The 18,138-nt window shown below is 43.1% G+C and overlaps 1 long non-coding RNA gene across 9 annotated transcripts in view; it reads left to right on the forward strand.

Moving 5' to 3' along the window:
• The window catches only part of LOC116444022, a 176,778-nt gene that overhangs the window by 21,762 nt on the left and 136,878 nt on the right, over positions 1 to 18,138 (forward strand). For 8 of the 9 annotated variants that reach the window (XR_004240154.1, XR_004240155.1, XR_004240158.1 and 5 more), the window contains 4 exons: positions 9,879 to 9,965; positions 10,935 to 12,078; positions 12,766 to 12,906; positions 15,644 to 15,871. This is a non-coding gene — a long non-coding RNA (uncharacterized LOC116444022). Of the gene's footprint in view, positions 1 to 1,078; positions 3,853 to 9,878; positions 9,966 to 10,934; positions 12,079 to 12,765; positions 12,907 to 15,643; positions 15,872 to 18,138 lie in introns of all 9 variants that reach the window. The other variant, XR_004240156.1, reaches the window with a different exon arrangement.

Raw genomic sequence — 18,138 nt, forward strand, 5'->3', positions numbered from 1 at the left:
AGAATTGTGATACCCAAAGGAACCAGTACTTTGTGATTTATGACTCCTCTATTTTGTTATGAAGAGATGTTAAACATCTTTAATACGTTAAATATCGTGTTATCCAAGTTTGGCTGCTGATTGCAACATGCTCACCCTTTATTCTCTAGAAGAATTTGCAGAATACCTTTCTGTAACTTTCCACATTGCTATCAGCTCTGCAGTGCTATGCCTTATTTGTATAATTGGAAGTTTTTCCAGTTGTCTGGGTAATTGTACCATCTGAGGGATATTACCCTCCTTTGTAGCCTGCAGATTCTTCTGAATCATTTCCTATGTTAATAAAACATTTTATTTTTGTATTAAAAAAGTCTCCAAACCTGATTTAAACTAAATGCATAGTATGTTCTCCTCTTCTCAGAGGGGTCTCACACAGCCCTTGACTGCACTTCCATTAACACCAAGAAAAATTCCTTTTCTGCTTGAAAGGGAGTAAGTGATAAAGTGCTAAAGTGCTGTTGGGGTGTTGGTGATAGTATCAAGCTGCACAGCATTTTTAACAGATAGTACTGAAACATGAAGCAAACCAACAAAAAAAAAAAAAAAAAAAAAAGGACAAGGAAAGAAAAAAGAGAAAGAAAAGACAACTCAGAATAATTTAAACCGAAATGTTGTGTAAGCCAACAACAGGACACCAAGCCAGGAATCAAACAGGTCTGTGCTCTGTTCTGCCTTTTGCCTGGAAATCATGTTCTACCCCAAATCAACAGTTTAGCCAGGAAGCAAAGCAACTTTTTTCTTCAGAGACACTGAGTGAAGCTGTAAGTACTGCAACTGGTTGACTGCAGGAATGTTGCTTGATTGTCTCAAGGTGCAAAGTTTTTAAGCATTATCTTTAATTATGTTTAATTTTAAATGCAAAGCTGACTGGTAAAAATATTTGCTGCTTGGTCATACCACTTCCTTTCCATTTATATTCAATTTGTATTTGGTTATTAGAGCAAAAATTAATATTTTTAGAAGTTTGGTGTAAAAACAAACAAACAAAATAATCACCAGGACAGTACTATACTACTGAATCATAACTTTGCTCTTCCAGGAGGGTTTGTGGCAAGACATGGACATATTACTCCAGGGAGATGGCAGTGGGAAGCCTTTCCCCATCCCTTCATCTCATGGAAACACACTTCTGTATGCATGGCAGGTGTCACTTTCTTCAAGAAGGAAAGAAGGAACCTGAACAGAGAGCTGAGCTGAAGCCTGGCCTGAGACCATACAGGCTTTGTGCAGCCTCTCAGTCTGAGCCCTGGAGAAAGATGTGTAAACTTGAGACTTCACAGCTGATTTCTACAGATTCTTCCACAAATGCAAATCCTACTGGTCAGAAATTGGAGGTGTAAAAAGTCTGCTTCATTTTGCTCACCTGAATAAGAGATCTCTTGCCTTTCAAGAGCATGGTGACTTGTCATCAGTATAGTAAAACATGCTGTCGCTTTTCTCTAAAGGATGTAAAGACCTGCAGTGACATAAAACCCGGAAGGTGTCAAATCCTATGAAAATGAAAAGATGAAAACAACAGAGTATTGCAAATCTCCTTTTGTTTAGTTGAGAAAAAATGTTTAGGAGCCAGAAGGTGCTGCAGTAGTACTGAAGGCTTAGATTTCAAGAACAGAAGTTTTACAAATCTACAGAAACTTTCAGCATGTGCTTTTGTCCCATTGGAACAGCCGTTGGTATATGTGTTCTATTGAACAGGGATTGGATTATACGCGTTCTTTAAATTAAGTACATCCTTAACTGCCTAGTTAGATCAGGGTCGTAGTGGCCTGGATATGATGAGAAGTACTGCAGATCCAGGGATGTGCAAACAAGCTGGAGAATTACATTAAGAAATCTGAATTTAGGATGCAACAAATTAAAATTCCTCTGAAAAAAAATATGCAGAGAACAAGTAAAAAACGAATTTGACTTCACAAGGGACTAGTCAAAAAGTCTGAGGTTAACAAATGAACTCTGGAAATGGAAAACAGAGGTGGCAGCTACACAAGAACATTCTCTAAGTTACTGCTAGCCGGAAAAAATGAGAGTTAAAAGCCATGATGAGTTAAAACTGGGCAAGGCAAAGCAATTCAGGGATGAGGAGGGGCATTTATAAGCATTTTAATGGTACTGTGGGCAAATGTGAAATGGCCTGATAATCACTGAGAGGAAAGTAACCCAAAACCTTCCACATTGCAGATACTCAATTTCTTTTTCAAGGTATGTTAGCAGTCGGATAGGGGTTTCAAGTAAAGTATCTACTGATTGGAACAGAAGAAAGATGTCTCAAAACCAAGAGTGCTTAAAAATCAGATGGAAGTGTGTGCATCAGACAGTCTCCAGGGTACAAAGAAACAGGCAATAAGGGAAATAATGGGTAAAAATGGTGACGAATACTGGTACCTTCTCTAAGCTGGGGACTCCTGAAAAGTTCATCCAAAAAATGTCACTCCTATCAAGGCTGGTACAGCCTTCCAAGAATACTCTTCTGCCTAGCATGGCTATGGATACAAAATGAGTCACAAGTCTCTGGAGGGAAATTGTTTTTTGACTACTTGGGATATGCATCAGTGGACCACTTGTGACAGCATTTATTGCATTCACAACTCTGAACTCACAAAGCCCTCTGGAGCATCCCTGGGATCCCACACTGAATCTCCACCCACTTGTCTAGCTGTTTGCCATCTCTTATGTGGCCAACAGCATGAGAGCATTTTCCAGATGAATAAAAAAAAGTACATGGAGACCAGTTGGAAGAGCAAACCCTGGTATGTGTAATCCTGTGGCTGCCAAAGTAACAGTGAAACATGGTCTCTGCTTAGTTCATATGCTCATGGCTTCAATGGAAGTGTATGTCCTTGTGTTTCTTGTCCTTTCTCTGTTCTTCAAGAAGTCTTCAGGCATGGCAGCACACAGACAGCCACACATGCACCCGCTACCAGTGAATGAGGGAACTGAAACTCTGGGGCAAGGAGGTAACCCAGGAAAACAAAGACTAAATAGGAGGTGGGTGAGGTTGGAAGTGCCATGGCAGGGAGGAGATGTGGGTAGGGTGGATTGGGTCTCCAGTGCAGGCTGGGTTGGGAGCCATGCTGATGTTCCTCAGAACTCTTAGATCTATACCCAGCACTGCTGGCTTGGGGAGGCCTGAGGGGGCCTGGCCGAGGTGGTGGAAGAGACAGACCTGGATGAAAACAAGCTGAAGAACAGCATATTGAGCCAAGGCTGTGAGAGAGAGCCAGAACTGCCTTAAGGATCTGCAAAACAATGAGATTTCTGAGTTCATGATTTCTCTGCTGCCAGCAGATGCCTGGGGAGATCACTGGCAATCAACGTGTTCATATCCCCAGAGAGCTCTGACAACCTACTCAGACCACTCGTTGCTTCTCCTTGCTCAGACTCAGAAGCCTGGTGATGCTGTAGACAGTGAAGATCAAGGTATCATGCTGCCACTGCTCATTAGGTAGTGCCATCCACCGTGTGTGTTGAGACACAGAAAAATGTACTGTGGTAATGGCATTCAGGGCCCATCTGTCCCTGGAAGATGTACTTGCAAGGGCTAAAATTAAACAGCATGGATGATTTTAATTCTGGGTTTCTTCAGCAGTATTTTGGGAGAAACCTTAATATCGTGTTTTGAACAGAGATTTCTTCGCATAATTTCCTGGCTTTACTTCCCTGGCACCTTCTTTCTGCTGGCTACTTGTGTGGAAATATTCCCTCCCAGACTTCCTCCTTCCAGCTGTGCCACTCTGCTTTGGAGCCTGATGGATTCTTCCTGCTCAGCACCTGAGTCCAGCAAGAAGCACCATCAGGGCAGAGGAGACAAGGCAGGTGTGTGTGGTCTTGTTGTGTGTCAGCTGTGCCCAGCATGGGCAGCATCCCTGAGCAAGCACAAGGTGGACCTGGGACAGGGCATCCCTTAGTATCTGCAATCTGTGCTATTTCAGAGGTTTTCCAGTAATTAAACCTCAGGCAGATTTGTACCATGGGAGGAGATAGGAGTAGGGATAAATAGGATAAATGGGAGTATTTAAGCTGTAGATATATTGACTTAAGTAAACAGGTGTCTCTTGTAAAAGTAAATGAGAATATCTCATGTGAAGTCTGATGTTCTCACCATGTATACTGATAACGGAGAAGGACTGTCTATGAATGCTTGTGGAGCCAGAAAGGGCAGTGTGTATAAATTCAGGCTCTGCTCTGTAGCATGCTGCTTCCCTGGGCTTTTGTTTCAGCCTCACCACTCAGTCTTGGGAGTGAGCATATGTCCAAAAAGTGATTTAAGAAATCTAGGAGCTCATGGGTCTGCAGCTTGTTGTTGGCAGTGCAATGTGGTGCTGCAGCGCATTGGTGGGGACAGCAGCTCTTGGTCACTCCCCCGTTTGGCTTCACCCTGCACTGTGTGCAGGTGAGGGCCCACTGAGCTCACATTCCACCACGGGGCAGAAACGGCTTCTGGTTCTCTGCTGCAGCACTCAGTCATCTGTGAGATACAGGTCCTGGAGCCTGGAGTCACATATAGCCCTGGGTTTTATACATTGCTGAGAGGTTTATGAGGCCATCTGTATTGAGCCAGTGACATGGCACAAAGTTGTTTTTTCAAAAATTAGGCAGTATTTCCATAAATATAACTTCTGGTATTAATTTCTGAATTTTACTATTTATCTGTTCTAGTGAATAATGGAAATAATTTGATATAAGTGACAGTAGAGGTAAAATTCAATGCCATGAATTAGCAATAGTTTTAAGTTTCAGTATGCATACTGAAAACACTCTTATCTGGAGTTTGCAAATTATGGATTATAATCTGAGGCTTTTTAGTTTACATGCTGTCTATCTATCTATCTATCTATCTATCTGTTTATCTATCTATCTATTTATCTCCAGGAGCCAAAGCAAGGCTCATCTTTTCACTGCTGATCTCACTTAATTTTTTATTTCACTTTGATCTGTTTAGGATATCTTTGGGCTCTCCCTTTGCCCAGAGAGTGGTATCTAAAGGAGTTTAGAAGTATTATGTAATGTTTGTTAAATAAATCCTGAGAGGTAGAGGAGTACAGATTTCCCAGTTATGATTAAGGAACTGAGATGTTTATGTAGAAATAAATGGGATTCAGGTGCTACATAGTTTCCAGAATTGGCCTGAGAGGTTTTAGACTATTGGGACTGGCTGATAAGCATGTTGAAAAGCATTGCAAGAAAGCTGTATGAGCAATGTGTTTTGAAATGTGATACTAAAAACTCATCCAAGGACCAACATTCAGCACTGCAAACATTATCCCATTCTTATTTTAACATTTCAACAGACACTGTGGTTCTATTTGGAATTTTATATTTGGCATTCTTTTTGGTTGGTTTTATCTTGTGCTGTCTTAAAAACTGTTAGCTTAGTAATTAATTCACTCAGCATGAGTGGATTTTACAGTGATAGAAGTATCAATAAGGGCCTTTCTGCCAAGACTGTGGTGGTGTTAGATGCTATGTAGCTCTCAGGGTGGAAGTATGTGTTGCAGCAAACTGAAAAACTGGGATCTAATGGTAAAATTTGAATCCCTACGGAAGCATCTAGAAAGTAACTTTTTTCAGACATGCTGGTTATTTGTAAAGTATATGCCACACAGAGAGGCATATTTACCTCTTGAAAACCATGCACATATTTCTGAGTTTACCAGTTGACTTGGTCATGTACTTGTGAGAAGAGATTGATCTACAGGTTAATTATTTCACAGTTACTTTATGTTCATTGATAATCCCTAAAAGACCAGGAAAGAGGTGATGTCTTGTTCCCCAGGGCAAGAGCACAGGACATGCCTAGAAGTAGGTGGAAGATGCACCAGCTTAGAAATGAAAGCAGCAATAATAACAACAAAATGTCAAGGTGCTAACATCTTGTGGCAGTATTAAGAAACAGCCTAAATCAAGATCAAACATTGGTGTTTTTTCGTATAAGATAATGCACGTGATAAAGCTTTTTTCCTGTTGTCCATTTTTATTGAGCAGTTGAACTTCTCAGGAGAAAGAATTACATGGGGATTTTGGCATTGGTGTGCCAAATTTATTTTATTGATCCAGTTATAAGTGCTGTGCGCAACTGTGCTAAAAAGCTGTAGGGACCAGCCCATGGAAAACGCGTAACCACGGGCTGGTCCATGGGTCTCGGGAAGGCTGTCTCTCCCAGGCAGGACCAACGCAGCTCACAGGGATGTAAATGTGCAGCACAGAGCTGTCAAAAAGTTAAGGGATTCCTGAGAGCCGCCCAGCTTTCAGCAATCTGCATCCTAAGTAATCCAAAACTCTTGGGCTTGCAAAAGCTACTTTTTAAAATTGGTCTCATTAACTCTCTTTATTTGCATGCTTCAAAAAATACTTGTTTTACGTGAAGAAGATGTTAACAGAGGTTCTCTGCTTTGCTGATTACAGATTTATGATTTTTGGATATATGTTACAATATTTTGTGGTTTTCTATCTTTAGTTTTTTGGCTTAACCCAGGCCAATCAACTCAGTCTCTTGAGGTAACAGAGGCACTACAAAATATCACTTAACAGCAAGCAAAATGAGTGCTATACAATACCACGGTGGATGATTTTAGTGAGTTCCCATCTATGAATTCATCAGACTTCTTGGAAGTAAAGCAACTTTGTCCTGAAAATAAAAGTATGTGTCCACAAAGGGCATCAAATCTCCCTAATCTGGCAATTTTAATTTCATTTTTGTATTCTTAATAAATGTTCACAGAGTAATAGTGATTGAGTTCCTTGATACTTCAGACTTAAATAAATGTCTCAGTGAACCATTCTCTGGCGGTGTTACAGAATGGGTTTATTTTAATTGAAAACCATGCTGGGAAACGTGGGATGTTTATATGCTCAATTCAGATTTTCTTCCTGCAAGGAGCCGCCATATCCTCGGGATAACCTTTTGCCTTTTCCCTCCCCATCCCTGCGGCACGCTGCCCTCCTGGAAGTTCTTTCCCAGGCATGGGGAAACAAGGATGACCATCCCTGTAGCCATGATTGTTTCTCCTCACCCTGATATGGCTGCTCCCACTTGCTGGTGCACTCCAGAGTCTCTCAGCTGCTTTCCCTGCCATCCCACTGTGATCCTCAGGGCTGTCTGCCTCATTTGGGCTCATGCAGCCCAGCCTTGTGCTACTGTTTGAACATGGAGAGGCAAGCCTGAGTGTCAGGGCCAAGAAGTGTCAGAAGCATAAAGAAAAAGTTAGAGGGATCACTGTGCACAGCAACATGCAACCTGAAAAGGCAGAGAGAAATGTCAGAATGCTAATTCCTAGGCTACAAACAAATGGCATATACAGAAGAAGGAAAAATTTCAATCTTACAAGAAAAAAAAGGTACCCCAGGAGCAGGAATATTTCAGTCTGCACATTGATCATTTTTAACAAGCTGAAGTGTAAGTGGTATTTCTGACAGATTGTTGAAGTCTCATCTCCCATTGCACATCCTAGCTCTGCTCCTCAGCTCCTTTTCTTCCTGAGGTGCTCATGGGTCTGCAGTGCCTAGGGGCTGGGGCTGCTCCTGCTGCACCAAGTTTGGTTTGGTCTCAATGCCCTCAATGCCATGAAGGAGAAGCCCACCCTCCCCCTGCTCCTGGGTGGTGTCCCTCGGTGTGCAGCCAGGCGCTGTTGGCAGGGTCCATCTTCCACTGCTGGCCACGTGCTCACTGGGGCTGGCACTGGGCAGCCCCACTCCCATGCCAGCAGGATGGGGATTGTCACAGCCAGGTACCGGGAGCGGTGTGGAGAGAGCTTGTCATGCTGCTGGAAGGATTTTCAGGCTTGGTTTTGCTGTGATCAGTTGTGAAAATAAAACAAAACTAAACAGGTTATTTGCAGGTAGGAAAACAAGTCCAAGCTGAGGGTTGCTGGGCCTCGAGTCCCAGTGGCTGAATTCCCAAATGTTCCTGACTTCACAGGGATACCACTGGCTCCTGGTCCCTGCATGGCTCAGGAGCTTATGGTACTGAGCACCAGGACTTCCTTGGGATTTGAGCTGCTTGCTGAAATGGAAAATGGGATAGCCCTTCAGTTGTAATCATCTGGACATTACATCCCCACTGGCTTGTGGAGCCGCAATGTGCCCCATGGGCCACAAATGCTGGGCAAGTGTGGAAAATACAGCTTTTTACTGGCTAGGCTCATAGTTCAATGCCTTAGAAAGCCTCGGGCAGCCTAGAGAGGTAGCACGGGCAATCCAGCATTTCAGTAGCTCTGAAAGCGGCAAATGGTAGCTGCAAAGCTGATACCACCAGTAGAAGCAAAGAGGGAGAAATATAGTCTTCAGTTTGCCTAATTCCTGCAATTAGAAGCTTTCAAACAGAGACAGAAGCACACAGACGTTCGTAAAAGGGATGCAAAGCCAAAGAGCGCGGGGCCCCCTCTGGGGCCCTTCTTTTATTGGGAGAAGGGGAAAGGGGAGGACTGGGGGCGGACCCGGGATGAGCGGCCAGTCAGACACTGCTCAAGAGTTTGAGGTACATTTGGTTTTGCCCACTCTTGGAACGAAGGAGTTCAGAGCACGTGGCAGAGGCAAGTCCTGGCTTGTCTTGGGGAGGGTGAAGGGAAGCTCAGAACAGGCAGCATCAGGCAAGCAGCACCCACGCCAAGGTGGCAAGTGCCCAGTCAAAACTAGACCATTTCATTGACTGGCCAGAGTTCAGTGTGACCCCTGGTGGGTTTTCCTTACTTAGAAAGGTCCTGGGTCAGAAATAAATCCATGTGGAGGGAGGCAGATGGTGGGGGAGTGATCTTAGGGGCTTCAGGGATGAGCAGGGTGCTGCTGAGCCCTGCTGCTGCTTGCTGGGTGCTACAGCCAGGAAGGAAGGATCCACACTGCACTGACCCACGGTGGGGCCAGCACTCAGATCCAGCAGCCCATGGCCAGGAGAAGGCAAGCACTGTGCAAAATTGCCTCTGATCTCTCCCTGTTGGTCCCAGGATGCCAGGAGCCACTTCAAGCAGTAAGTGCCTTCTGCAAGTGCCTAGAGAAAGGTGCAAGTGGAAAGTTAGTGCGTGCAGTCAGGAACCCCAATATACCAGGTGGAAACCACCAACCTCAGTTATAATCCAAGCTGGATTTCTGTTACACAAAGAGTTATTAAATTATGGAGTAACTTCCAAAGTCAGCAATAAAAAGCGCTGCATATCAGCTGAGGAGAAGATAGACAAATTTATGTAAAATGAGGAAACCAGAGACACAGCCACTGGCTGAATTTATGTGGTTGGGAATAGATGCTGAGATATCCATGAATTGTATGATGTCTGCATTACTTACTGTCACAAATGCAGGTTTAGATGGACCATTGCTTCTGGCTCTGACATACCTATGCTTTAGTAAAAAAACAATTGCTTCCATAATACAGGAAGAAACAATGGAATGATAAAATCTAAGTGTATTGGAAACAAGCATTCTGTATGAAACTTGTGGTTTGCTGTCCATTTTGTAAGACTTAATCTTCTCTCTACAGTAGGGATTTTTTGGCAGCTCTGGTGATTCCACATTATGTTTGTGTATGTTTTGCTGTAGGGTATAACCTCATATTGTTCCTAGTTTCGACACAAAGGATGGAATAAGTAAATATGAGTGTATGTAAAGTATACACCCAAAGATGCATACACATACACACACAAATATATATATATATGTGTTTAGCAGTAGGTATTTGTGAAATCAGGTAACAGATGGTTCTGTGACACTGTGAACATCCTATAGACTACTAGCAGCAATTTCCTAGTGTGCATAAGCTTAAAGGTTTTTGAAAAAATTCTTTGGGACTGTAGCATACCATTTTCTGGTGTATTGAGTTTCTGATCAGATTTCATTGTTACTTTTTTATGCAGCCTGCCTTATTCCTTTCCTTTCAAGCCTTGCTCTTGGGTGACAGTTATTGAAGCAGGAGCTCAATTGTTCTGGTCCATCTTTCTTAGGTAAGTTTAAAGCACTGAGGTTTTGGTGCTCTGAGCCATTTTAAGCCAGTCCTCCTGCTGCACGGAAGACATGGATGATGTGGCCCTGGCCAGGCCACCAGCCAGCAGCAAGCAGTCAAGGATGGTATATCTTGACATGACACTTTAACCAATACCTCAGGCTCCACGTGAGCTGTTGGTGTCATGCCTTGAGAACTGGAGGGTTTGTGTTAACAGGTCTAAATTCAAATGAAGCTGTATGCACACGGCATAGCCGGGAGGTCCACCTGGAGAACCAAAAGCACTGGTATGCACTCAGAATTTTTATATAAAATACTATGAAGAAAACAAGTGATTCTTGGAATGAGTGTGGGTATTAGCGTTGGGGAGTTCCTCTGAGACACTGAACCTTACCTTCCATAGCAACCTTTGGAGGGATGCTTAAAAATGCTCTTCACGGAGATGTAACGCAGACCTTGGTTTTTATTCTTTCTTGTTAACTCATTATATTTTTTCAGATAGAGATTATGCAATCACATTGACTGATTCCTGAATATTGCAATACATGCCGTTTTCCATCCAAGACAATAAAATGTATTACAAGTGCCTTTTTAATGAAAGAGAAAGCAAGACCTTCATGTCCTGCAACATCTGCTGGGAACATAACCTAAATTGAAAACGTATGTTGTTCTTGTGGGGAGAGAGAGTGAGAGGTCTTCCAGTGACAGGAAGTATCAAAAAAAGTTAGTGCTGAAATCAGTAAAGCAACCATGCGTGACAGAAGGAAAATAAGCACATAACCTTTCTTTTATTTTCTTTCTTTTTTTTTTTTTTTTTTTTTTTTGATGAGGTTCAATGGAGATGGACAAAGACAAGACAGAGATGGGGGAAGCAGGGAGGTGGGATTATCTGTATTGACAGAACTGTTTATTTGCTCCTGGCAGAAATAAATCCCAGCATATATTCCCTCTAGCTTTTTCTTATTTACAGAGATGGAAAGCCTAATCTGTCGCCAAGACCCATTATCCTTCGACTTGAGGTCAGACAGTACATCTTGCTTATTGAATCAGGGAATAGTGCGTGTTTTATGAAGACAGAAAGGAAAAGATAAGTTTGCTCTTGCAACCTTCTCCTGTTTATTAGTGTGTATAGTTGCTACCACTACCATAATGAGAGAGCTGTATTTTAAAACTTGCAGAACAATGTAAATAGGTAGCACCTATTGAAAAAGAATGAATTTGTCCTGTACTCCACCACTATGTGGGATGGCTCTGTGATGAGGAGCACAGCATTTCTGAAACAATTCTGGTTTTGATGTGTTGTCTGGTTAGCTTGACTTTACCTGTATTAAGTTTGAAAACATTTCTTATGTGTGTTTTGTGCTTTGCCTGAGCTCAAGCATCTCTAAGTACTTCCAATCTCCTCATAAATACACCTTTGTATTCTGCCTAATATATAAACATCACGACCCATGTCTGAGAATGTTGGGAATTTTATTAGGTTCATAAAGTTTTAGTTGCGGTCTAGCCCAATGGGTCCAAAATAAATAAACGCAGAGAGCAAAAAGAGTAACAATTTTGTACTTATTTCTTCTCCTCTCCCCTGAGAGTTTCCCCAGTACTGGTGAAGTACTTGCTGCAGTGGTTTCTGTGGCTTGCTATCAAAGTATCTGCAAGCCAGTAAGTGAGAGACAGATGCAGAGTGTAAAAGCTGGGGGAAAGTAACTGAAATAGTCCTGTTAATGCATTTCACTGATTTCCTTGGTCTCTTTCCATCTTAAGGATAGACAGAAATTGTGAATAATCATGAATGACTTGTCACAGCCATGTTCCCTCTGTTGCTGTTCTGAGTGAAGGTGCTTGGTCGGGACAGCCTCCTAAACCCTGTGGATGGAACATGTAAACAATCAGCCTGGCAGGATGGAAACCTCTCTTTTAGCATATAGGGAGACCTGACTGCTGGACTGAGATCTTCAGTTTGGGGTGGCCCTTTCTCTGGCTCCAGACAGTGTCATTGTTCCTCCCTTAGCACAGAGCTGGCTTTGCCTACAGCATCCACCACTGACAGCTAAGTGTGATGCAACAGTACAGAAAAGGAGCTATCAACAATGCTAACATCTTCACCTGAGCCATGGGTGAGTGCAGTCTTTGCTTCAGGGTATTACACTCCATAGATATTTCAGGCATCTCTCCCTCAGCAGACCCACTGTGCTCAGGACATACAGGGTACATAGGACAGCAGCTGTTGTTCCTTCCCTGCTTGTGGAAAGGTGTTGTGTTATCTTAAGATATGCCTAACTGCATGCAGCTATCATGCCCTTTGAAACAATTCTGTAGTAAGCCTTAATGTTGCCCTGCAAGCTTTATGAACCCAAGAAATTAGCAAGCCATGGCTTATGTGGGAATCAAAACCATGTCTTGGGGCAGTTACAAAGCTAAATGTATGAATTTTTACACATCCACTGCAGGAGCATCAGAGCCAGAGACACCACTTTTGCAGGAAGAATTGGGAGCTAAACCCTTAAACATCAAGCCCCAAAGCACTTTCTGTTTGTTTATATGCACTGCACTTACTCTGTCTCAATGCTATTGGAAAATTATTTCTGGAATGTATCAAATGGCATAATACATGTTACAGATCTTTTCCTAGTTAGCTACAAAGCTTACACTGCATTTACAGGGGGGATAGAGGCAACTTTTTATTGTTCAAGACTTTTAATAAAGGAAAAGATTTTTTAGAGCAGGTAACTATAACTGAGCTACAATTACAAACTAAGTAAGACCATGCTTTTTTTTTTTTTTTTCTTTTTCTCAACTTACAGCTGCACAGTCAACTCTTAGGTTTCCTTGGAAATTTTTCAACAAATCAAAATTTTGTTGGAAACATCTACACAGCTTTCATAATTCAAGTTACTTGGGCTTTTGAAATGCCTTGGATTTGACAGACTTCTGCGAGCTCAGAGGTGAGTTCCTGCCAGGTTTGGCCAGAGGTAGGAGCTGCCAGGCCCTTAACCCTAAGGCAGTTGTTGAAGAATCCATGTAGTGCAGGTAGCTCAGGGGGCAGCTGCAGATTGAGCCCTGGGGGAGGACAGCTCGAGGCAAGAGGCTGTGACCTAGTGCTGCCCCTTTGCCCAACAAAGCCCAGCCAGCTGACTGGACATTCAGAGACAGCACGAGCTGAGGACTCAGGGGGAAGACCCCAGACTCAGGGTATAAAAGCCCAGTGTTTCCTTTGTTCAGGGTCCCTTCTCCAAGGCACAAGCTTGAGCTGTTATTCTGTTGCTACACCATGATAAAATTACTTAAAGGAACCAGAGATCTGAGACTCTGCCTTGGGAAACCTGGGACTGAGCTGCTAAGAAAATCTTGTCTGTATGAATGTGGGATGTGTAGGCAGTCAGGCAAGGTACCTGTCGGGTCACTGTAGCTGCTCGCTGCAAAGGGGCTTTGGTCCCAGAATTTAAAGTCTCTGGGGGTGGGACTGTGACTGCCAGAGAGCTCCTGAATGGTCAGAGAGGAAAGTGTTCTTAACAGCAGATGCAGGCAAGAAGATGTTTTAATTTGGGCTGAGGAATCATGAGTCTTACCGTTATGCACAGTGTTTAACTGTTCTGGAAAAAAGTGGGTTGTAGAGGACCGGTCTATGGACCAGCTCTAAGGGGACAATGGAGGGACATGGAAGCCAGATGGAGGTAGGTGTCTTCCTTCAACTGGGTCTAGATGTTGATTAGACCCTAAGCACTCATGTCACTGCTGTGCACTGGCTGATTTCCACTGTCTCCTGCTCATCCTGCCAGTTCCTGACCCTCAGGTTTGCATGGGAGGGAGAGTGCCTGTGCTGGATGTGGAGCAGGGGCAGTGTGTGTGCCCTCCCAGGCTCTTCAGGCATGGCAGTGAGTGGGGCTGTACTTGCCTCACCCTCGTCTCAGCTCCCAGCAAGGAGGAGGTGGAAGGGGAGGGCAGCCAGTGCCAAGCCCCCACAGGGCAGGCAGTCCCCTTGCCCCCACACAGCTGGCTGCCAGCAGTCCAGGTGACCCTGTGGGTCCAGCAAGGCTCTGGCTGCAGGCCCTCAGCAAGCTTTTAACCATTGCTAAAACTTTCTGTATCTCCCATCTTATATATTTTTTTTTATTACAAGTGCAAAAGCCCAAAATTACTAATGTTCCTTCCAAGGCAATGACCACAAAACAGAGAATCAAACCCACAGAAATGCTTTCTTTTAGAAATTACTCACATTTCATCAAGCTTTGCTTATACTGAGGTGACACAGCCAAACCCACTGACAGTTCAGCTATGTGGCCTGAGAAACACAACTGCATTAACAAAGCTGCTCTCAGATGTAGAGCTACACTTTTCATCTGTGTTAAAATACCACGTTGCTACTCCATTCCTAGCCTGTCAGCATCCCTTCTCATTGGCCCTTCTGCCTGTCCCACTGGAAATTTGGCATATGTTCCCAAGCTCCTTGCAGCTATATGAGCCTAGTATTCACTCCAGAATGCCTTAGACATTTGGGGAGAACTGCTTCTTTGCTCTTCCTTTTTCAGAAACCTAACTAAATCTTCCTATTGTGTGAGTTACTTTTTTCTTTTATTAAGAACACTATATTTAATTTCATCCTACAGTGAAACAGTTGCAGGCGGCTGCCCAACACTTGTACTCTTAAAAAGGGAAAACAATGCAAAGAGAGGATGTCCCTGCAGGAAGATCATGCCCTGCCCCAGCTGCTCACACATGCAAGACAGATCCTTTTTTTTCAAGGACAGCAACCAGTCAGGAACATGACCACTGTTCTTGCCCTTGGAAACACCCCTCTTTGCCTTGCAGTCTTTGGAAACTTGGCTTTCACTACTGTAAGGGCAGCTGGGGATTCTACTTGTTTTGAGCACTGGCATTTCACAGGAATTATTATGTCAATGGCCAGTGGCATGACATACTCAGGGGTGGGACACACATATGTGCCTGCAGTGGGCAATAAAATTGAAGAGAAGGGCCAGTTTCTTCTGCCCTGTCCTGTCTGGAGCTGAACAGTCTCTGACAGATGAGAAGGGACTTGCACAGACAGTGAGTAGGATCTGGCAAACAGTTTTGTAGTTCTGCTTTTGGCAGTTAAGCAAAAAACCTTGGTTGTCTGGTAGAAAGCTAAGCAGTTAGATACTTGCTCAACATCTATGTCCTTGGGGTATCTTTCCTATTGAAACGGATGGCATTTTTGAGCGCACAGCTTGTGTGACAGCTTGGAAAGGTAATGCTGAGGTTACTAGCAATTGCTGCAAGGTTGGTACAAAAATAATGGCTGGCCACAAAACCCAGAAAGTTCTACAAATACTGCAGGTAAGTGGAAGTCATTGGGCACTGCAGGATGTGTGCCATGAGGACCAGACCCCATCTAGGGAGAGGCAGGAAAGATGTAAGATGCTTGGCACAGCAGCTCATGTCTTCCTTGCAGATGTGCTGGCCTCTTAGCGCAGCATTCTTCCTTCACAGAGGTGTCTTTGTAAAGAATCAACCAAAGTAAACGCATACGGTTGTGTCCTATTTTAAAGTGTGCTATAAAAAACATGAACTCAGCAGTGCATGAGGAAGAATTTGCATGACAATATATTTTTGACATTGAATACTTTAGATGAACTGTTATAGTTATGAGAAGAACATATCAAAACCCTCTCGCTGGCAGAATATTTAAATTTTTTTGTTCAGTTACTGATTAGAATCATCAAACTATAGATTGGAAAGGATGCTTGGAGGTCATCTGGTCCAACCTCATGCTGAAAGCAGACCTGACTTCCCAATTAGATGATGTTGTCCACGGCCTTGTTTGGTGAGCTGTGTCTCTCTCTGGGAGCAGTGATGCTGCAGTCTCCTTCTGCTTTCCTGTGCTCAACTGCACCCCATGAGAAGAATTGTCTTCCTTCTTTCAAAAGACAGGTAAGAAAACACCTGTTTCCTGTTTTCCAGAAAAGACCAGGCATAAGTTGGACACTTCACTCTTTAGGCATAGCTGTGCATATGCCTGGAGACAAAGACATTTGCTTTTCAGAGCTTTGACCTATTCTAGTGTTGAATAGTTCCCGACGAGGACTGGGAGCAGTTTCTGTATTGATTTTCTCAAATATTTGGTGAAGTTTTTCTTTCTGTTTGTGACTTTTTAACGATAATCCAGTCATTAAGACTCAGTAACATTTGAGGTTTGGTGCTCTGCTGGTTGTTTTTGTTTGGGATGGTGTTTTTTTTTTGATTGTGAGGTTTGGCCAGAATATGTACCTGATCTTGCTTTTAACACTGACATTGGGGGGAAAAAAAACCCCACACTTCTCCTGTAAGGTCTCACAAATCATAGACCTGTCGCTCTGACAGGTTGTAGTGGTTTGACCTTGGCTGGTGAAGGTGCCCACCCCATAAACAACCGCAAACCCAGTACACACAGTTGTAGACCTGTGAGTAAATTTTCCAAGTAGGGCAACATGCAGTGTGAGATAATATAGGAGATAGTGTAGAAAACCATTATAGAAAGGGTAGGATGAGGGGAAAAGTGGTACTATTCCAGTGGTTTAAAACCCATCAGCTTGGGTCATTGCTCTGTTTCAGCTGTGGCTTGAGAAGCCATGGTGCCTGTTCATCTGCTGTCCTTTGCCTCTCCCCAGAAATGCTGTACAGTGATGAGCAATGTCCAGTAGGCAGTAGCCAGGGCTGAGCAAGTTGCACAGATGAAATGAGACTTTGAGCAAAATTTTAGTAGAATGAGCATGAATGTTAAGTAGGCAATAAATGTTAGTTTTTCTCTTATTTTGAATAAGAGCGCATGGTTATGATCATATCCAATGGCCTTCTATAGATTTAGCTATTTTGTGTTGCTGAATATGGTAAAAAATGGGTACGGCTCCTTGATGATGTTCCTCTGTTCGGGGATCCCTCTCCTTTTATCCCTGTCTTGTGGTTTTCATCAATATTTCAAGGCAAATTTTGAGGATGTGGGTGAAGGATGGCATATCATCTGAGACACAGAGATTGTTGTGTTCTGATTTCTAAGGGAATGGTGTGCAGTATCACTTTAGTATCACAAATAGAAACTCACTTTAATATAAATAGAAAGTAATCCTGATAATTCATTGACAAACAGCATTAATTCCTGGTTTTGTGGGCATCAGTCATTAACAAGTTTCTGGATGCTACTTCAGCTGCAACAGCATGGGGGAAAGGAAAGTTTTTTGTGTCAGTTTCATTGGCCTTCAATCACAAGTTATGAGTGCATTACTTTCTGGTCATTAATTTTACACTGTATAAGGCTGTCAGATATTTTGGGACTCAGTGATTTATGTTTTCGGAAAAACATAAGAGTTTTCAGACAGATGGATTTTTGGGGACTGGAGAAGTTAATATAGCGGAGAAGGCACCCATTTGGGGAGAAATCTGTGAGAGATATGGTCTGCATATGAAGAGGACAAACTACTGGCACAATAATTGTAATGTTATGGATAGCTATATAAAATAACAGATGTGGAGAAGTGGGATGCCAAAAAAGCCAACAAGATCTTGGTGGGAAGCTTTTGGCATGTCAACTTCAATGATCAAGCAAGACACCATGAGAAAGGAGAATTTTTTCCAGGAATCGAAAACCAGAGATGTGGTTGCTGAGAGCAAGAATTCCAGGAGAGGGAAGAGAGAGAGAAAATGTCAGATAGAGATGTACAATGCATTGCTGGAAAGCTTAAACCTTAAAACATTTGAGTAAAGGCATTCCAGTTTAGAAGTCACTGTGTTATAGGATGATAACCCAGCCATTAGAATCACGAATAAAGGGGAAGTAATTGTGTTTCTCCACTTATGCTCCAGCACTACTGCCATAACACAGCAGAGTCCCCGTGGGAGAGGATGGGGTCGGGAGGTCATTTGTGAGGAATGTGCCTAACTCAGAGGATCGAGGCAGGTATCTTGGACCTCACTGGGAGCCTGAAGTAGCCTTTGTGTTTCACAGGCAGCTACACACAGGCACAGCTAGAAAGAGCAGGATGTCTCCTGCCTGTGGCACTGAACGGACATCTTGGCTTTTTCGTAATTCTTAGTAATGAAGTGCCACAGGGATATTTTTACTGGGATAATCATGTTGGCTCTGAAATGCTACTTCTTTCTGGAATAAGAGTGTGATTCTAATGCACTTAAGGCAGTCACTTTTCCCACACTCTAATATTGCAGCT

This window comes from Corvus moneduloides, chromosome 5 (assembly GCF_009650955.1).
Source record: "Corvus moneduloides isolate bCorMon1 chromosome 5, bCorMon1.pri, whole genome shotgun sequence".
Classification (NCBI taxonomy): domain Eukaryota; kingdom Metazoa; phylum Chordata; class Aves; order Passeriformes; family Corvidae; genus Corvus; species Corvus moneduloides.